The sequence below is a fragment of the Lygodium microphyllum genome, chromosome 16 (genome assembly GCF_053477565.2).
Source record: "Lygodium microphyllum isolate KBCC chromosome 16, Lygodium_microphyllum_v1.1.10, whole genome shotgun sequence".
NCBI classification, from domain to species: Eukaryota; Viridiplantae; Streptophyta; class Polypodiopsida; order Schizaeales; family Lygodiaceae; genus Lygodium; species Lygodium microphyllum.
The window spans coordinates 8,803,480-8,821,246 of NC_141150.1; the positions used below are offsets into that span (position 1 = coordinate 8,803,480).

Consider the following 17,767-nt stretch of genomic DNA (forward strand, 5'->3'; position numbering starts at 1 on the left):
AGAGATGATGATGATTATGCAAGAGAGGAGCAATGAGAAGAAACTCTAGTAGAAGAGACAGATGATATGATAGATAATCTTGCTGATATACCGGAAATACACAATGAAGAGATTGATCTGTTCGTGGATCTTGACAATAATGATCATGGGTAGTTGACCCATCCGGAGGATGCGCAGGATCAGAGGGGGTGGATGTCCTACTTCTGCGCATCCGAGGTGTGGAATCCACCAAAAAGTTGTGTGTGTGGCATTTGTTACTTTGTACATACTTAGTCATTGTGTTTGCATTTGTTCTGCGTAGGCAGTATAGTGGAGAGGGGATTGGAGCAAGAGGAACTTATCTGTAATGCTCTAGTTGGCATGTATGCCAAGTATGGAAACCTACTAGATGCGCATGTTATTTTTGGTACACTACCCAATCGAGATGTTGTGACATGGAGCTCTTTGATTGGAGGATATACCCAACAAGAACACATTTAGGAGGCTTTGCAACTGTTTGATCGCATGAGTGATCTAGATTGTGAGCCTTCTAGCTTCACGTACAATTGTGTTATAGATTTTCTCATCAAGGCACAAAGATTTAATGATGCATTGGAAATGTACAACAGAATGCAGAAAGTAGAAATGCATCCAGATAGTCTCACTGTGGGTATGGTTACTCTTGGACTATGCAAAGCCAATAAATTAGATGCTGCTCCTCAAGCTGTATTTCCAAGTATAGTAGGCCGACCATGGCACACTGGTGTTATGGTTGGTATGGGGTAGAAGGATGCTTATGTTGGTGATGAAGTGCAATCTAAACAAGCAATATTGACTTTAAAGTATCCCATTGAGCATGGTATTGTTACCAACTAGGATGACATGGAGAAAATTTGGCACCATACCTTCTACAATGAGCTTTGTGTTGCGCTTGAAGAGCATTTAGTCCTCCTCACAGAAGCTCCACTGAATCCCAAGGCCAATAGAGAGAAGATGACACAAATAACGTTGATACATTCAATGTGCGTGCTATGTATGTTGCAATTCACGCTATGCTTTCACTATATGCCAGTGGTAGGACAACTGGCATTGTGTCGAATTCTGGTGATGGTGTGACCCATACTGTGCCCATATATGAGGGTTATTCACTACCGCATGCTATTCTTCATCTTGATTTGGTTGGACGAGACTTGACTAGTGCACTGATGAAAATTCTAACAGAATGAGGTTATTCCTTCACCACAACTGTGCTGAGAGGGAGATTGTCAGAGATATGAAGGAAATGATGGCATGTTACGATCTGACCAAAACCTTACAAAGAGAATATTTTCAATTTGCTTACTAAAGGTTTCTGGTATGCACTGCAACATTAGCGTGGGAGGGGCTGCTTTTCTTGTCCAGAGAGAGGAGCTTTATCGGTCTGGGGAAAAAAAAGTATGGAACGGAAGCACGGGGAGCCTTTGCATATATCCTCAGGAGGTAAGACACACAAGGGGGAAGGTTTCTCCTGATAACACAGAGGCCATGAAACAAACCATCTCAGCCATGCTAAGTTCGCTCCTGTCTAATCAATGTAAAGTGTATGTCAGCTTTGGATGAAAAATAGCTAGTTCAGGTTCTAACTGAACCCAAGAATGCCCTTGTGCAAAAAGTTGTTTTTCATGAACAATGTGAAGCTGCATTACACTGAAGCAGCATTGAGAAGAGTGGCTCAAAAAGCACTAGCAAAGAGCACTGGAGCTCATGGTCTACGTTCTATACTTGAAATTCACATTGCATTAGGCATTTTCCTTTGCTGACCAAGGATGCTGATAATGATCGTGAAGCTTGTGGAGGACGTGCAAAAAGGTGGAACGAGGAAGATTTGAAGATAAAGACAGAGACTTTGGAAAATAGGAAGTGGCAAAGGGTATTGAAGATAGAGAGAAAAAATGTTTATGCTTTGCTAATCGATGCAGATACATGACGGAAAATATGTCTGCAGAGAGATTGCTCGACATTTCGTGCACACTGTTGCAATTCGACGTCTTTCTTTTGCTCTTCTTTGATCTTTTGCCTGATCATCCACTGTGCCTACTGCGGCAACATCTCTCATGAAAAATTGCTCAGCTGGATCCATAATTTGCTCCAATCAAGGATTTTGGCGGCGGGAAGCAACTAATCTTGAAACAAACCAACAAGGGGTATGTAGAATACTACAGCCTGTATGCTTGTATTTTTGTTGTAATCCTCTTACAAGGGATAGGACGAAAACAGAGAATTGAAGGGAAGTTTATGGGGGAAGACACAGGCAGTGACAAGGTGCTATGCCACTTTTACCATGGGGAGTTTGTGCATTGCAAGTAGGTTGGAACTACAAGTGTCAGAATCCAGAGCTCAAGCACGTGCTTCCAGTTTGGCTGGAGACTAGTTTGTACTGGTGATGTTTTGCTCCTTGGTCATGTTTTCTTCCAGTTTGGCTGGAGACTAGTTTGTACTGGTCATGTTTTGTTCCTTGGTCACACAGTCTTTATCAGATCATGAGCTCTACTTGAGGAAGATTCGAAGGTCACTCAGTCTAGTTCTGGGATTCAGCAACAACTGCTTTGAATTACTTCTTTGGCATTCTTTCCTTCAGAGAATACAAAATTTAGGTACAGTCTACCAGCAAGATGATGCAATCACTGATGGACCCGTATATGGATTTCAAAGTGGAGATTGACTTTCCAAGTAGAGAAGAATGCAGTGTGACTACAATAGATTCGACTTCATGAGTTTGCTGCATTGCCATGGAATGGGTGGATGTGCAAATTTTATGCCAAGTCTCATGTGGACATTCTCATAATGACCAAAAGCAGTATACATTGTTTGTATTTACTGGAAGGATGTCATTGATTGCAGTGTACATATAAGCAATCAAGTTTCATGTTTCATGGGAAGACAAGGTGTATGAATACTCCAGTATTCGAGTAGTTTTTCCAAAGCAGATTCACTTGAATGGGCATCTAACTTCTCTGCAGAATGCAGTGTTTTCTACCATCTGGAGTATGAACATGCCCTCTGTTTTCTACCGCTTTTGTTGCTCACAAATCCTCTCATCTTGCTTATTTGTATGATTGATCTTCTATCCTGAAATTAGTCAAGGTCCTCTGTGGTCGCGACTTTGCTTTCGAAAACCCTTCGACATCTTTGGTGAACCCAATGTGAAAGCGTCGCATTTAAATTTCAGGATGGGAGATACTTCAGCATCAGTTTCAACCTCTTCTACGATTCCTACTTTGTCCTCTACTTCAACTCCATCATCGACTTCTGCATCAAATACTTCTACGGATGATTTAAAGCATATTTTGTAGAATACGTGTGTGTATATGCAGCTTCAAAATCAACAGACACAATTGTATATGCAGCAGCAGCATCAGTTACACCAACAATAGTTGTCTCAGCAAAGGCAACTATATTCGGAGCAAGAGAATGAAATCAGCACAACTAAGGCGATTGAAGCAGTTGAGAATGAAAAGAAGCTATTTGATGGCCGTAATGTATCGGCTTATTTGAAGACGTATGAGATCAAGATGGGATTTTTTGGAGTACCAACAGGACTTATGAGTAAATATTTTCTTGGCCTTGTCACACCCGCCTTCGAGGCAAAATTGACTGATCTTTTCCTTCAAAATTTGCATTGGCAAGATTTTAAGAAGGCCCTGAAAGAGGAGTATTTTCTTGAGGACATTGGGATGGCTACATGGCGATCATTCTGAGAGTGGGTCAACATGCCAAACAAAGGTCTAGCTGCTTCAGAATTGATACTAGAATTTGAAGAGAGGTATAGTCTGCTTGATGCTATTGAACAAAGAGCATTGAATGTTGAGAAAGTTGAGCTTTTCTTGCAAGCTCAAGATCCTGCTCTTCAGGAAGAATTAGGAGAGATTCTTGAGGATCACACGAAGCCTATGGGTCTTAAAACAGATTGGCAAGATGTCCAGGATGCGGTCTCGACTTTGACCAAGAGGAGGATATGGAAGACCCACTTACAGAATGGATCTATGACACCGAGGTCATCTTTTGCTCCTATGTTTGCTTCTACCCCTATCATTTCTTCTCTTCGTCAGCTAGTTACTTGGCCTATGCCAGTGCCTACTGTTTCTAATCCTCTTGTTCCTCTTGTTCCAAGACCGATGCCGGCTCCTTCTGCTCCAAAATCATCCGCTCCGTCGGTTCCTTCCTCTCTTGATAACATAATCAAAGGCATAACGGATTTGACACTGGAGTCAGTTAAAGCAGAATTGGTGGGGAAATTGAAAGAGAAGTTTGCTTCGATTGCACCTACTATTTCTTCTAGTGCTCCTACTACACCTAGGAGTGCTCCTAGTGTACCTAGGAGAGATCGAAGATGTATTTGGTGTGATAGTATGGACCATCAGCATTGTAGGGATTATGAATCTTTTCAAGATGCAAGGAGGAAGAATTTGGTATTTTGGGGACAAGATGGCAAGATCTGGTTGACTGAAATAGGAGCTCCGCTTGCTACCAATTTTGGGAAATGCGGAATGAAGAAATTAATAGACGATATGGATGTGTGTACTTCTTATGTGGTAGCTACAGGTTGCTTCTGCATATGGAGTCTAGATTGAGAAAGGTTTAGAGAGTCAGTCAGCAGTATGGACATATGCTTTGGAGACGACAAACAAGGGGAAAATTCAGCAGGCTGTTTTGACTAGTGCAAGTTCTAGCAGCCGATCTGAGACAGGTTGGGATTCGCCTATTGACAGGTACACTATTTATGTCTACTTGACTAAGTCTCAGGGAGCAGATGTACTTGTTGAGAAGAAGCGTAAGAGAAATGAAGAGAATCCGAATGCAGCTAAAAAGACTAGAGGGGGTGAGTTTGTTACTCCACCTACTACAGGGCCGTCTTTGAGACCAGGGCCAGAACGACAAATGGAAGATGCTCAAAAGAAAGAAAAGAGGTAAGAGCCTCGATAGAGAAAGCAGCCAGGGTTTAGATTGATGTCCGATATTGAGACATCTACGGACATGAAGAAAATCTTTAATGATAAGATACTTTGCAGTGAGGTGACTTTTACTATTTCTGAGGTTTTGAGCATCTCGAAAATAGAGTTTCAAGATCACTTTCAAGAAGACCTAAAGAGGAAAAGACATACATTGCCTACTACTGATACACAGGGAGTTTTGATTGGGGAGTTGGATGAGGATGAGGATGATGTTATGGTTGAGAATGCTTCTATTTTTTCGCAGATAGAGAAGAGAGTTCAGCCTATGCATTATCCTGAAACTGATGAGCCTATCTGGGTACTGCATAGTCACTTTTTGCGGAGTCATTGGGCTAGGGCAACTACAAAAACAATGGTAAAAATTGGAGAGAAACAGGTGCCTTATGTTGCTTTGGTGGATCATGGTTCAGAGATTAATCTCATTGTTCCTGGAGTTTATGAAAGTAATAGATGGCCTATGGATGGAGAGCATGGGTGGTGTATGAGAGCTGCCAACAACACTGTAGGTGATTTGTATGCTGCCTGTCCCAGTGTCAGGATTTCTATTGGAGATGTAGAGGAGTATTTCCATTTCTTTGTGCAGGATTCATGCTCTTCCCCCATAATCCTGGGACAGCCATTCATTACAGAGATGCACATGGAGACGAAAGTAATGGATGATGGATCTGCTTATGCACAGATTCACAGTAAAGATGGTATGAGAGCAGTCCAGTTTATGACTGTGTGTAAATCATGCTAGAAACAGGGATACTCTTCGAGAAGCACCTTTGCCCACTATGAGGGATTCGGGTCTTCATTAGGTACCGCTGTCCCGCAAGAGGACGGTGGTACACAACAGAGGAGATTGGAGTTCTTGCCTCCTGGTAGCAGTGTTTTCTCCTCAAATTTTGTTGGAATTTCAACAAACAATTCGGTGAGTTATCAGAAGATTTCTAAGTTGCCTAGAGCGAGGCAGTACATATGCATGAAGGAGGAAAATTTGAAAAATCCAGGTATTTTAGAGGATGATGAGCATATAGATGGGATATATGATAGTATGGTTTGTGCAGATACGATGACAGAGATGGAAAATATGTTGAAAACTGACATGCAGAGTTGTCACAGTAATGTATCAGTGCAGTCCCTGGACATGTTTCATGAAATTTCAGATTTTGTGTCACAGATAGAGTGAGAGGCTGAGGTGACTCAGTAAAAAGTGTTGAGTGCTGAAGAAATTCAGTAAACAGAGTTTCCGATTGATTATGATCAGTCTATAGAGACACAGAAGGCTGAAAACTTTCAGCCAACAGAGTTTACTTGCTGAAATATTTCAGCATCCAAAGTTTAGGGCTGTTCCTATGCACCCATAGAGTAGAGGATTGAGGATATTCAGCCCCCACCAAAGTGCAGAATTGCTGATTTACAGCAAGATTTGAGTAATGCAGAGGATCATAATGAAGCTAGGGTTGACACGAAATACAAGACTGTGGATAAGAAGATGAAGCCGGAGCTGGACCGCTTCCATCCCACAGTGATTAGCAAATAGAGAGGGCTACCAAGCAGCCAATTTTGAGGAATCCAGAGCATATAGGCCATAAATTTTCAGCAGAGACTCTTGCTGAATTAAAAATTTAAAATGGTGATTTCTTGCTGCCCTCAGAGAAGAAATGCTTTCACAATATGCTTGAACGACATGGAAGAAGGTTTGCTTTCTTCTTGTATGAGATTGGATGTGTGAATCCGGATATTGTTGCCCCTATGGTGATCTTTACTATTCCTCATATTCCATGGAACCTCCGACCTATTCCAATGCGCCTAGGGCACACATGCCAAAGCTAGTTGAGTTGACTTGTTGAATGAGAAAATCGGGATGGGAATCCTAGAGTCTTCATCTGCACCATACTCAAATAGGTGGTTTACGATTCCAAAGAAGAATGGTACTCTCCGATCTATACAGGACATGCAGCCAGTAAACAGAGTTACTATCAAGAAGGTTGGTATAGGTCTAGTTGTGGATGAGTTTGCAGAAGCATTTGCTGGACATGCCATCTATTCTTTAGGTGACTTCTATTCGGGATATGATCAGTTTCAACTGGCCTTGGAAAGCAAGGACATAACCACTATGAGAACTCCTATTGGGCTTGTAAGGATGTATACCTTGCCTCAAGGTGCCACTAATTCTATTGCACATATGATGAATGCCATGCATAAGGTCCTTCGTGAGTACATATCTCAACTTACCATGCCTTTCTTGGATGATGTGCCCATTAAGAGAGAAGAAGAGAAGAATGAGAGTCTAAATGAGCAGGGATGTAGATACTTTGGGGCTGATCATATTTCAGCTTGTGAAAAGATTTTGGCTAGGTTAGAAGAAGTGAACTTGATACTATCAGGGCAAAAATCTATTTTTGGAGTAAATGAGGTTGTCATTGTTGGACATATGTGTGGGTATTATGGCAGGAAACCTTAACTTGTAAAGGTGGATACTATAGGCAAGATTACGCACTATTGTTCTACCACTTTAGAGGTATGGAGATTCACTGGAGGCTGTGTGTTTTACATGATTTGGATACCCCATTTTGCACACATAGCAGATTGTTTATATCAACTGCTTCGAAAGGGGCATAAATTTTATTGGGATGAGAGCCACACTAGAGCCATGCGAAAATTAAAGAAGTTTTTGCAGCTTGCTCCTACTATGAGGAAAGTGGATTATAATTGTGGAAGGCCTATTGTATTGACAGTTGACACTAGTCTGATTGGCATAGGTTGGGCTGTGGGTCAAGATGATGCAGATGGAAACAGGTATGCTATTCGGTTTGGGGCGAAAGTTCTAAATGAGAGACAGAGGAGGTATACGCAAATCAAAAGGGAATTACTGGGAATTGTTACAGCTCCCAAATGTGACAAGGAGTACTTTATTGGAGTCTCAGTTGTGGTAGAGACAGATTGCTTGCCATTCATAGGTATGATTATGAGTTGCTCTACTCCGGATATAGCTATGCTGAGATAGATTGCATACATCAAGTCATTAAATCCAAAATTTAAACACATAGAAGGGAAGGATAATCTAGTGGTGGCAAATATGTTGTCTAGAGCTCGATATGATGATGAGGAGACACTACTTGTAGAAGAGGATGATGCAAAAACTTCAGCCGCTATGGTTGATCATGTTTGTCATGTCTATGATATTGTGGCTTTCATAGAAGAACTCTATGTTGGAGATTGGTTGTTGCAGATTGGCAAGTACCTTAGTACACTAAGCAAAAGAGATGAATGGATAGATGAAGAGTTTAAGAAGATCATAAGAAAAGCGTATGGTTATTTCCTAAAGGACTAATTTCTTTGGAAGCACCCAAAGAAAAGACGTGGATTACCCTTGCAGGTTGTCTGCGATAAAGAGACCGAGTTACAGGTGATGAGAGAATCTCATGAGAGTCCTTCAGCTGGTCATAGAGGAGTATGGGCTACTTATGAGAAAATCAAGGAAAAATATTGGTGGAAAGGCATGTACAAAGATGTTTCTCACTTTGTAGAGACTTGCAGAGACTGTCAGATGTATTCCGTAGTGCATCATCGAGATGAGCTTCATCCGACCTATCCGCATTGCATTCATTATAACTGCGTAGTTGACTTGGTTACTATGCCAATGGGTCTATGGTAGATGAGATATGTCGTATTGGCTGGAGAGGATCTTACCAATCATGTTGAGGGCAGACCTTTGAGAACGAAGACCACTAGTACAGTGTGTACGTTCTTATTGGAAGAAATTTTCTGTAGGTATGGCTGTGTGGGTAAGATCATTGCACGTGGTGGTGAATTGGATGCAGATGAAGCTAGGGAGTTTTTCTCTCAACTAGGAATCAAGTTGGCTCTAGCCACAACATATAATCAAGAAGGAAATGGAAAGACTGAAAGAGGGCATTCGCGCCGATAGTGAAAGCATTAGCCAAAGCATGTAGAGGACGGATTGGAGAATGGGCAAGACTTCTACCATTTTCTTTGTGGGCTGATCGTACAACTCACAGTGTTACCACAGGATATATGCCCGCAGAGTTGATGTATGGTCAAAAACCGGTTATGCCGACTGAGACTTGTGCTTTGACTTGGTCATTTTTACATTGGCAGGAGGATTTGACAAGAGAGGAGCTCTTAGCTCTTTGGATCCGACAGTTGGAGAGAAGACCAGAGGATATTCAGCTAGCTATTGATAGGTTGAAGGTTGCTAGACTTAGAAATAAGGACAGGTTTGACAGCAGGCATCTCTTGCGGCCTAGAGCAATAGAAGAGGGAGACAGGGTATTAGTCTTTGATAGCAGCCTTGAAAAGCAGTATACTACACTTCGGAAGATGGTGAAAAGACGGTTTGGGCCATACATAATCATACATGTCTTTGATAATGCAACGTATGAGCTGACAGAATTGGATGGGATAGTGCTTAGAGTGCCTATTGGAGAAAAAAGAATCAAGATTTTCAAGAAAAGAGATGATGATGATTATGCATTGGAAGAATTTGCAAGAGAGGAGCAAGGAGAAGAAACTCTAGTAGAAGAGACAGATGATATGATAGATAATCTTGCTGATATACCAGAAATACACAATGAAGAGATTGATCTGTTCGTGGATCCTGATGATAATGATCATGGGTAGTTAGCCCATCCGGAGGATGCGCAGGATCAGAGGGGGTGGATGTCGTACTGCTGTGCATCCGAGGTGTGGAATCCACCAAAAAGTTGTGTGTGTGGCATTTGTTACTTTGTACATACTTAGTCATTGTGTTTGCATTTGTTCTGCGTAGGCAGTATAGTGGAGAGGGGATTGGAGCAAGAGGAACTTATTTGTAATGCTCTAGTTGGCATGTATGCCAAGTATAGAAACCTACCAGATGCGCATGTTATTTTTGGTACACTACCCAATCGAGATGTTGTGACATGGAGCTCTTTGATTGGAGGATATACCCAACAAGAACACATTCAGGAGGCTTTGCAACTGTTTGATCGCATGAGTGATCTAGGTTGTGAGCCTGCTAGCTTCATGTACAATTGTGTTATAGATTTTCTCATCAAGGCACAAAGATTTAATGATGCATTGGAAATGTACAACAGAATGCAGAAAGTAGAAATGCATCCAGATAGTCTCACTGTGGGTATGGTTACTCTTGGACTATGCAAAGCCAATAAATTAGATGCTACTCCTCAAGCTGTATTTCCAAGTATTGTAGGCCGACCAGGGCACACTGGTGTTATGGTTGGTATGGGGTAGAAGGATACTTATGTTGGTGATGAAGCGCAATCTAAACAAGCAATATTGACTTTAAAGTATCCCATTGAGCATGGCATTGTTACCAACTAGGATGACATGGAGAAAATTTGGCACCATACCTTCTACTATGAGCTTTGTGTTGCGCCTGAAGAGCATCCAATCCTCCTCACAGAAGCTCCACTGAATCCCAAGGCCAATAGAGAGAAGATGACACAAATAATGTTGATAAATTCAATGTGCGTGCTATGTATGTTGCAATTCACGTTGTGCTTTCACTATATGCTAGTGGTAGGACAACTAGTATTGTGTCGAATTCAAGTGATGGTGTGACCCATACTGTGCCCATATATGAGGGTTATTCACTACCGCATGCTATTCTTCATCTTGATTTCACTGGACGAGACTTGATTGATGCATTGATGAAGATTCTAATAGAATGAGGTTATTCCTTCACCACAACTATGCTGAAAGGGAGATTGTCAGAGATATGAAGGAAATGCTGGCATGTTAGGATCTAACCAAAACCTTACAAAGAGAATATTTTCAATTCGCTTCATAAAGGTTCTGGTATGCACTGCAACATTAGCATGGGAGGGACTGCTTTTCTGGTCCAGAGAGAGGAGCTTTATCGGCTTGGGGAAGAAAAAATATGGAAGGAAACACAGGGAGCCTTCGCATATAGCCTCGGGAGGTAAGACACACAAGGGGGAAGGTTTCTCTTGACAACACAGAGACCATGAAACAAACCATCTCAGCCATGCTAAGTTCTCTCCTGCCTAATCAATTTAAAGTTTCTGTCAGCTTTGGAGGAAAAATAGATAGTTCAGGTTCTAACTGAACCCAAGAAATATGCCCTTGCGTAAAAAGTTATTTTTCATGAACAATGTGAAGTTGCTTTACACTGAGGCAGCATTGAGAAGAGTCGTTCAAAAAGCACTAGCAAAGAGCATTGGAGCTCTTGTTCTACGTTCTATACTGGAACTTCACATTGCATTAGGCGTTTTCCTCTGCTGACCAAGGATGCCGATAATGATCGTGAAGCCTGTGGAGGACGTGCAAAAAGGTGGAACGAGGAAGATCTGAAGATAAAGATGGAGACTTCGACAAATAGGAAGCGGCAAAGGGTATTGAAGATGGAGAGGAAAAATGTTGATGCTTTGCTAATCGATGCAGATACATGACAAAAAAGATGTCTGCAGAGAGATTGCTCGACGTTTCGTGCAGACTGTTGCAATTCGACGTCTTTCTTTTGCACTTCTTTGATCTTGCCTGATCATCCACTGTGCCTACTGCGGCAACGTCTCTCATGAAAAATTGCTCAACTAGATCTATAATTCGCTCCAATCAACGATTTTGGCGGCCCGAAGCAACTAATCTTCAAACAAACCAACAAGGGGTATTTAGAATACTACTGCCTCTATGCTTGTATTTTTGTTGTAATCCTCTTACAAGGGATAGAACGAAAATAGAGAATTGAAGGGAAGTTTATGGGGGAAGTCATAGGCAGTGACAAGGTGCTGTGCCACTTTTACCATGGGGAGTTTATGCATTGCAACTAGGTTGGAACTACAAGTGTCAGAATCTAGAGCTCGAGCACCTGGTTCGAGTTTGGCTAGAGACTAGTTTGTACTGGTCATGTTTTGTTCCTTGGTCACACAATCTTTATTAGATCATGAGCTCTACCTCAGGAAGATTCGAAGGACACTCAGTCTAGTTCTGGGATTCAACAACAATTGCTTTGAATTACTTCTTTGGCATTCTTTCCTTCAGAGAATACAAAATTTAAGTACAGTCCGCCAGCAAGATGATGCAATCACTGATGGACCCGCATATGGATTTCAAAGTGGAGATTGACTTTCCAAGTAGAGAAGAATGCAGTGTGACTGCAATAGATTCGACTTCATGAGTTTGCTGCATTGCCATGGAATGGCTGAATGTGCAAATTTTATGCCAAGTCTCATGTGGACATTCTCATAATGACCAAAAGCAGTATACATTGTTTGTATTTACTGGAAGGATGTTATTGATTGCAGTGTGCATATAAGCAATCAAGTTTTATGTTTGATGGGAAGACAATGTGTATGAATACTCCAGTATTCGAGTAGATTTCCACAGCAGATTCACTTGAATTGGCATCTAAGTTCTCTGCAAAATGCAATTTTTTCTACCATCAGGAGTATGAACATGCCCTCCGTTTTCTACCGCTTTTGTTGTTCACAAATCCTCTCATCTTGCTTATTTGTATGATTGATCTTCTATCCTGAAATTAGTCAAGGTCCTCTGTGGTCACGACTTTGCTTTCGAAAACCCTTTGATATCTTTGGTGAACCCGATGTGAAAGCGTCGCATTTAAATTTCAGGATGGGAGATACTTCAGCATCATTTTCAACCTCTTCTACGATTCCTGCTTTGTCCTCTACTTCAACTCCATCATTGACTTCTGCATCAAGTACTTCTACGGATGATTTAAAGCAGATTTCGTAGAATACGTGTGTGTATATGCAGCTTCAAAATCAACAGACACAATTGTATATGCAGCAGCACCAGCAGTTACACTAACAATAGTCATCTCAGCAAAGGCAACTAAATTCGGAGCAAGAGAATGCAATCAACGCAACTAAGGCGATTGAAGCAATTGAGAATGAAAAGAAGCTATTTGATGGCCGTAATGTATCGGCTTATTTGAAGACGTATGAGATCAAGATGGGATTTTTTGAAGTACCAACAGGACTTATAAGTAAATATTTTCTTTGCCTTGTCACACCCGCCTTGAGGGAAAAAGTGACTGGTCTTTTCCTTGAAAATTCGCATTGGCAAGATTTTAAGAAGGCCCTGAAAGAGGAGTATTTTTTTGAGGACTTTGGGATGGCTACACGATGATCATTCCGAGAGTGCATCTACATGCCAAACAAAGGTCTAGCTGCTTCAGAACTGATACTAGAATTTGAAGAGAGGTATAGTCTGCTTGATGCTATTGAACAAAGAGCATTGGATGTTAAGAAAGTTGAGCTTTTCTTGCAAGCTGCAGATCCTGCTCTTCAGGAAGAATTAGGAGAGCTTCTTGAGGATCGTACGAAGCCTATGGGTCTTAAAACAGATTGGCAAGATGTCCAGGATGCGGTCTCGACTTTGACCAAGAGGAGGATATGGAAGACCCACTTACAGAATGGATCTATGACACCGAGGCTGTCTTTTGCTCCTATGTTTGCTTCTACCCCTATCATTTCTTCTCTTCGTCAGCCAGTTACTTGGCCTATGCCAATGCCTACTGTTTCTAATCCTCCTGTTCCAAGACCGATGCCGGCTCCTTCTACTCCAAAATCATCCACTCCGTCCGTTCCTTCCTCTCTTGATGACATAATCAAAGGCATAACGGATTTGACACTGGAGTCACTTAAAGCAGAATTGGTGGGGAAATTGAAAGAGAAGTTTGCTTCGACTGCACCTACTATTTCTTCTAGTGCTCCTACTACACCTAGGAGTGCTCCTAGTGTACCTAGGAGAGATCGAAGATGTATTTGGTGTGATAGTACGAACCATCAGCATTGCAGGGATTGCAAATCTTTTCAAGATGCAAGGAGAAAGAATTTGGTATTTTGGGGACAAGATGGCAAGATCTGGTTGACTGAAACAGGAGCTCCGCTTGCTACCAATTTTGGAAAAGGTGGAATGAAGAAATTAGTAGATGATATGGCCGTGTGTACTTCTTATGTGGCAGCTAGAGGAGATGCTTCTGCATATGGAGTCTAGATTGAAAAAGGTTCAGAGAGTCAGTCAGCATTATGGACATATTCTTCGGAGACGGCAAACAAGGGGAAAATTTAGCAGACTGTTTTGACTAGTGCAAGTTCTAGCATCAGATCTGAGACAGTTGGGATTCGCCTGTTGACAGGTACACTATTTATGTCTACTCCACCTATTGCAGGGCCGTCTTTGAGACCAGGGCCAGAATGACAAATGGAAGATGCTCAAAAGAAAGAAAAGAGGCAAGAGCCTCGACAGAGAAAGTAGCTAGGGTTTAGATTGATGTCCGATATTGAGACATCTACAGACATAAAGAAAATCTTTAATGATAAGATACTTCGCAGTGAGGTGACTTTTACTATTTTTGAGGTTTTGGGCATCTTGAAAAGAGAGTTTCAAGATCAGTTCCAAGAACTCCTAAAGAGGAAAAGACATACATTGCCTACTACTGATACACAGGGAGTTGGATGAGAATGAGGACGAGGATGAGGAAGAGGTTATGGTTGAGAATGAGGATGAGGATGAGGATTGGGGAGTTGGATGAGGATGAGGTTATGGTTGAGAATGCTTTTGTTTTTTCGCAGACAGAGAAGAGAGTTTAGCCTATGCATTATGCTGAAATTGATGATCCTATCTTGGTACCGCATAGTCACTTTTCGCGGAGTCATTGGGCTAGGGAAACTACAAAAACAATGGTAAAAATTGGAGAGAAACATCTGCCTTATGTTGCTTTGGTGGATCATAGTTCAGAGATTAATCTCATAGTTCGTGGAGTTTATGAAAGTAATAGATGGCCTATGGATGGAGAGCATGGGTGGCGTATGAGAGCTGCCAACAACACTATAGGTGATTTGTATGCTGCCTGTCCCAGTGTCAGGAATTCTATTGGAGATTTAGAGGAGGATTTCCATTTCTTTGTGCAGGATTCATGCTCTTCCCCCATAATCCTGGGACAACCATTCATTACAGAGATGCACATGGAGACGAAAGTAATGGATGATGGATCTGCTTATGCACAGATTCGCAGTAAAGATGGTATGAGAGCAGTCCAATTTATGACTGTGTGTAAATCATGCTAGAAACAGGGATACTCTTCGAGATGCACCTTTGCCCACTATGAGGGATTCGGGTTTTCATTAGGTACCGCTGTCCTGTAAGAGGACAGTGGTACAGAGTAGAGGAGATTGGAGTTCTCACCTCCTAGTAGCAGTGTTTTCTCCTCCAATTTTGTTGGAATTTCAGCAAACAGTTCGGTGAGTTATCAGACGATTTCTAAGTTGCCTAGAGCGGCCAGGTAGTACATATGCAGGAAGGAGAAAGATTTGAAAAATACAGGTATTTTAGAGGATGATAAGCATATAGATGGGATGTATGATAGTATGGTTTGTGCAGATATGATGACAGAGATGGAAAATATGCTGAAAACTAATATGCAGAGTTGTCACAGCAATGTCTTAGTGCAGTCCCTAGACATGTCTCATGAAATTTTAGATTTTGTGTCACAGATAGAGTCAGAGGCTGAGGTGACTCAGCAAAAAATGTTGAGTGCTGAAGAAATTCAGCAAACAGAGTTTTCGATTGATTATGATCAGCCTACAGAGACACAGAGGGCTGAAAACTTTCATCCAACAGAGTTTACTATTGAAATATTTCAACATCCAGAGTTTAGGGCTGTTCTTATGCAATCCATAGAGCAGAGGGTTGAGGATATTCAGCCAACCAAAGTGTAGAATGGCTGATTTATAGCAAGATTTGAGTAATGCAAAGGATCATAATGAAGTTAGGGTTGACACAAAATACAAGACTGTGGATAAGAAGGTGATGCCGATAACTGGACCGCTTCCACCTGACAGTGATCAACAAATCAAGAGGGATACCAAGCAGCCAATTTTGAGGAATCCAGAGCATATAGGCCATAAATGTTCAGCAGAGACTCTTGCTGAATTAAAAATTGAGAATGGTTATTTCTTGCTACCCTCAGAGAAGAAATTCTTTCAGGATATGCTTGAGTGACATGGAAGGGGGTTTTCTTTCTTCTTGTATGAGATTGGATGTGTGAATCCGGATATTGTTGCCCCTATGGTGATCTTTACTATTCCTCATACTCCATGGAACCTCCGACCTATTCCAGTGCGCCTAGGGCACACCTGCCAAAGCTAGTTGACTTGTTGAATGAGAAAATCAGGATGGGAATCCTAGAGTCTTCATTTGCACCATACTCAAATAGGTGGTTTACGATTCCAAAGAAGAATGGTACTCTCCGATTTATACAGGACATGTAGCCAGTAAACAAAGTTACTATCAAGAATGTTGGTATAGGTTTAGTGGTGGATGAGTTTGCAGAAGCATTTGTTGGACGTGCCATCTATTCTTTAGGTGACTTCTATTCGGGATGTGATCAGCTTCAGCTGGCCTTGGAAAGCAGGGACATAACCACTATGAGAACTCCTATTGGGCTTGTAAGGATGTGTACCTTGCCTCAAGGTGCCACTAATTCTATTGCACATATGATGAATGCCATGCATAAGGTCCTTCGTGAGTACATACCTCAGCTTACCATGCCTTTCCTGGATGATGTGCCCATTAAGGGGGAAGAAGAGAAGAATGAGAGTCTAAATGAGCAGGGATGTAGATACTTTGTGGCTGATCATCTTTCAGCTTGTGAAAAGATTTTGGCCAGGTTAGAAGAAGTAAACTTGACACTATTAGGGCAAAAATTTGTTTTTGGAGTAAATGAGGTTGTCATTGTTGGACATATGTGTGGGTATTATGGCAGGAAACCTTCACCTGAAAAGGTGGATAATATAGGCAAGATTACGCAGTATTGTTCTACCACTTTAGAGGTACGGAGATTCATTGGAGGCTGTGTGTTTTACATGATTTGGATACCCCATTTTGCTCACATAGCAGATTATTTATATCAACTGCTTCGAAAGGGGCAGAAATTTTATTGGGATGAGAGCCACACTAGAGCCATGCGAAAATTAAAGAAGTTATTGCAGATTGCTCCTACTATGAGGAAAGCGGATTATAATTGTGAAAGGCCTATTGTATTGACAGTTGACACTAGTCCAATTGGCATAGGTTGGGCTGTGGGTCAAGATAATGCAGATGGAAACATGTATGCTATTCCGTTTGGGGCGAATGTCCTAAATGAGAGATAGAGGAGGTATCCGCAAATCAAAAGGGAATTACTGGGAATTGTTACGGCTCTCAAATGTGACAAAGAGTACTTTATTGGAGTCTCAATTGTGGTAGAGACAGATTGCTTGCCATTGATAGGTATGATTATGAGTTGCTCTACTCCAGATATAGCTATGCTGAGATGGATTGCATACATCAAGTCATTAAATCCAGAATTTAAACACATAGCAGGGAAGGATAATCTAGTTTGGCAGATATGCTGTCTAGAGCTAGATATGATGATGAGGAGACACTACTTGCAGAAGAGGATGATGCGAAAATTTTAGCCACTATGGTTGATCATGTTTGTCATGTCTATGATATTGTGACTTTCATAGAAGAACTCTATGTTGGAGATTGGTTGCAGATTGGCAAGTACCTTAGTACACTAAGAAAAAGAGATGAATGGACAGATGAAGAGTTCAAGAAGATCATAAGAACAGCCTATGGTTATTTCCTCAAGGATGGATTTCTTTGGAAGCACCCAAAGAAAAGACGTGGATTACCCTTGCGGGTTGTCTGTGATAAAGAGACCCAGTTTTACAGGTGATGAGAGAGTTTCATGAGAGTCCTTGGGCTGGTGATAGAGGAGTATGGGCTACTTATGAGAAAATCAAGGAAAAATATTG

At 41.5% G+C, this 17,767-nt stretch overlaps 2 pseudogenes; both read left to right on the forward strand.

Annotated features, from left to right (window-relative positions):
* Positions 1–504: 504 nt before the first annotated feature.
* Positions 505–7,426, forward strand: LOC148022510 (uncharacterized; annotated as a pseudogene).
* Positions 7,427–9,806: 2,380 nt separating this feature from the next.
* Positions 9,807–16,388, forward strand: LOC148022511 (uncharacterized; annotated as a pseudogene).
* Positions 16,389–17,767: the final 1,379 nt, after the last annotated feature.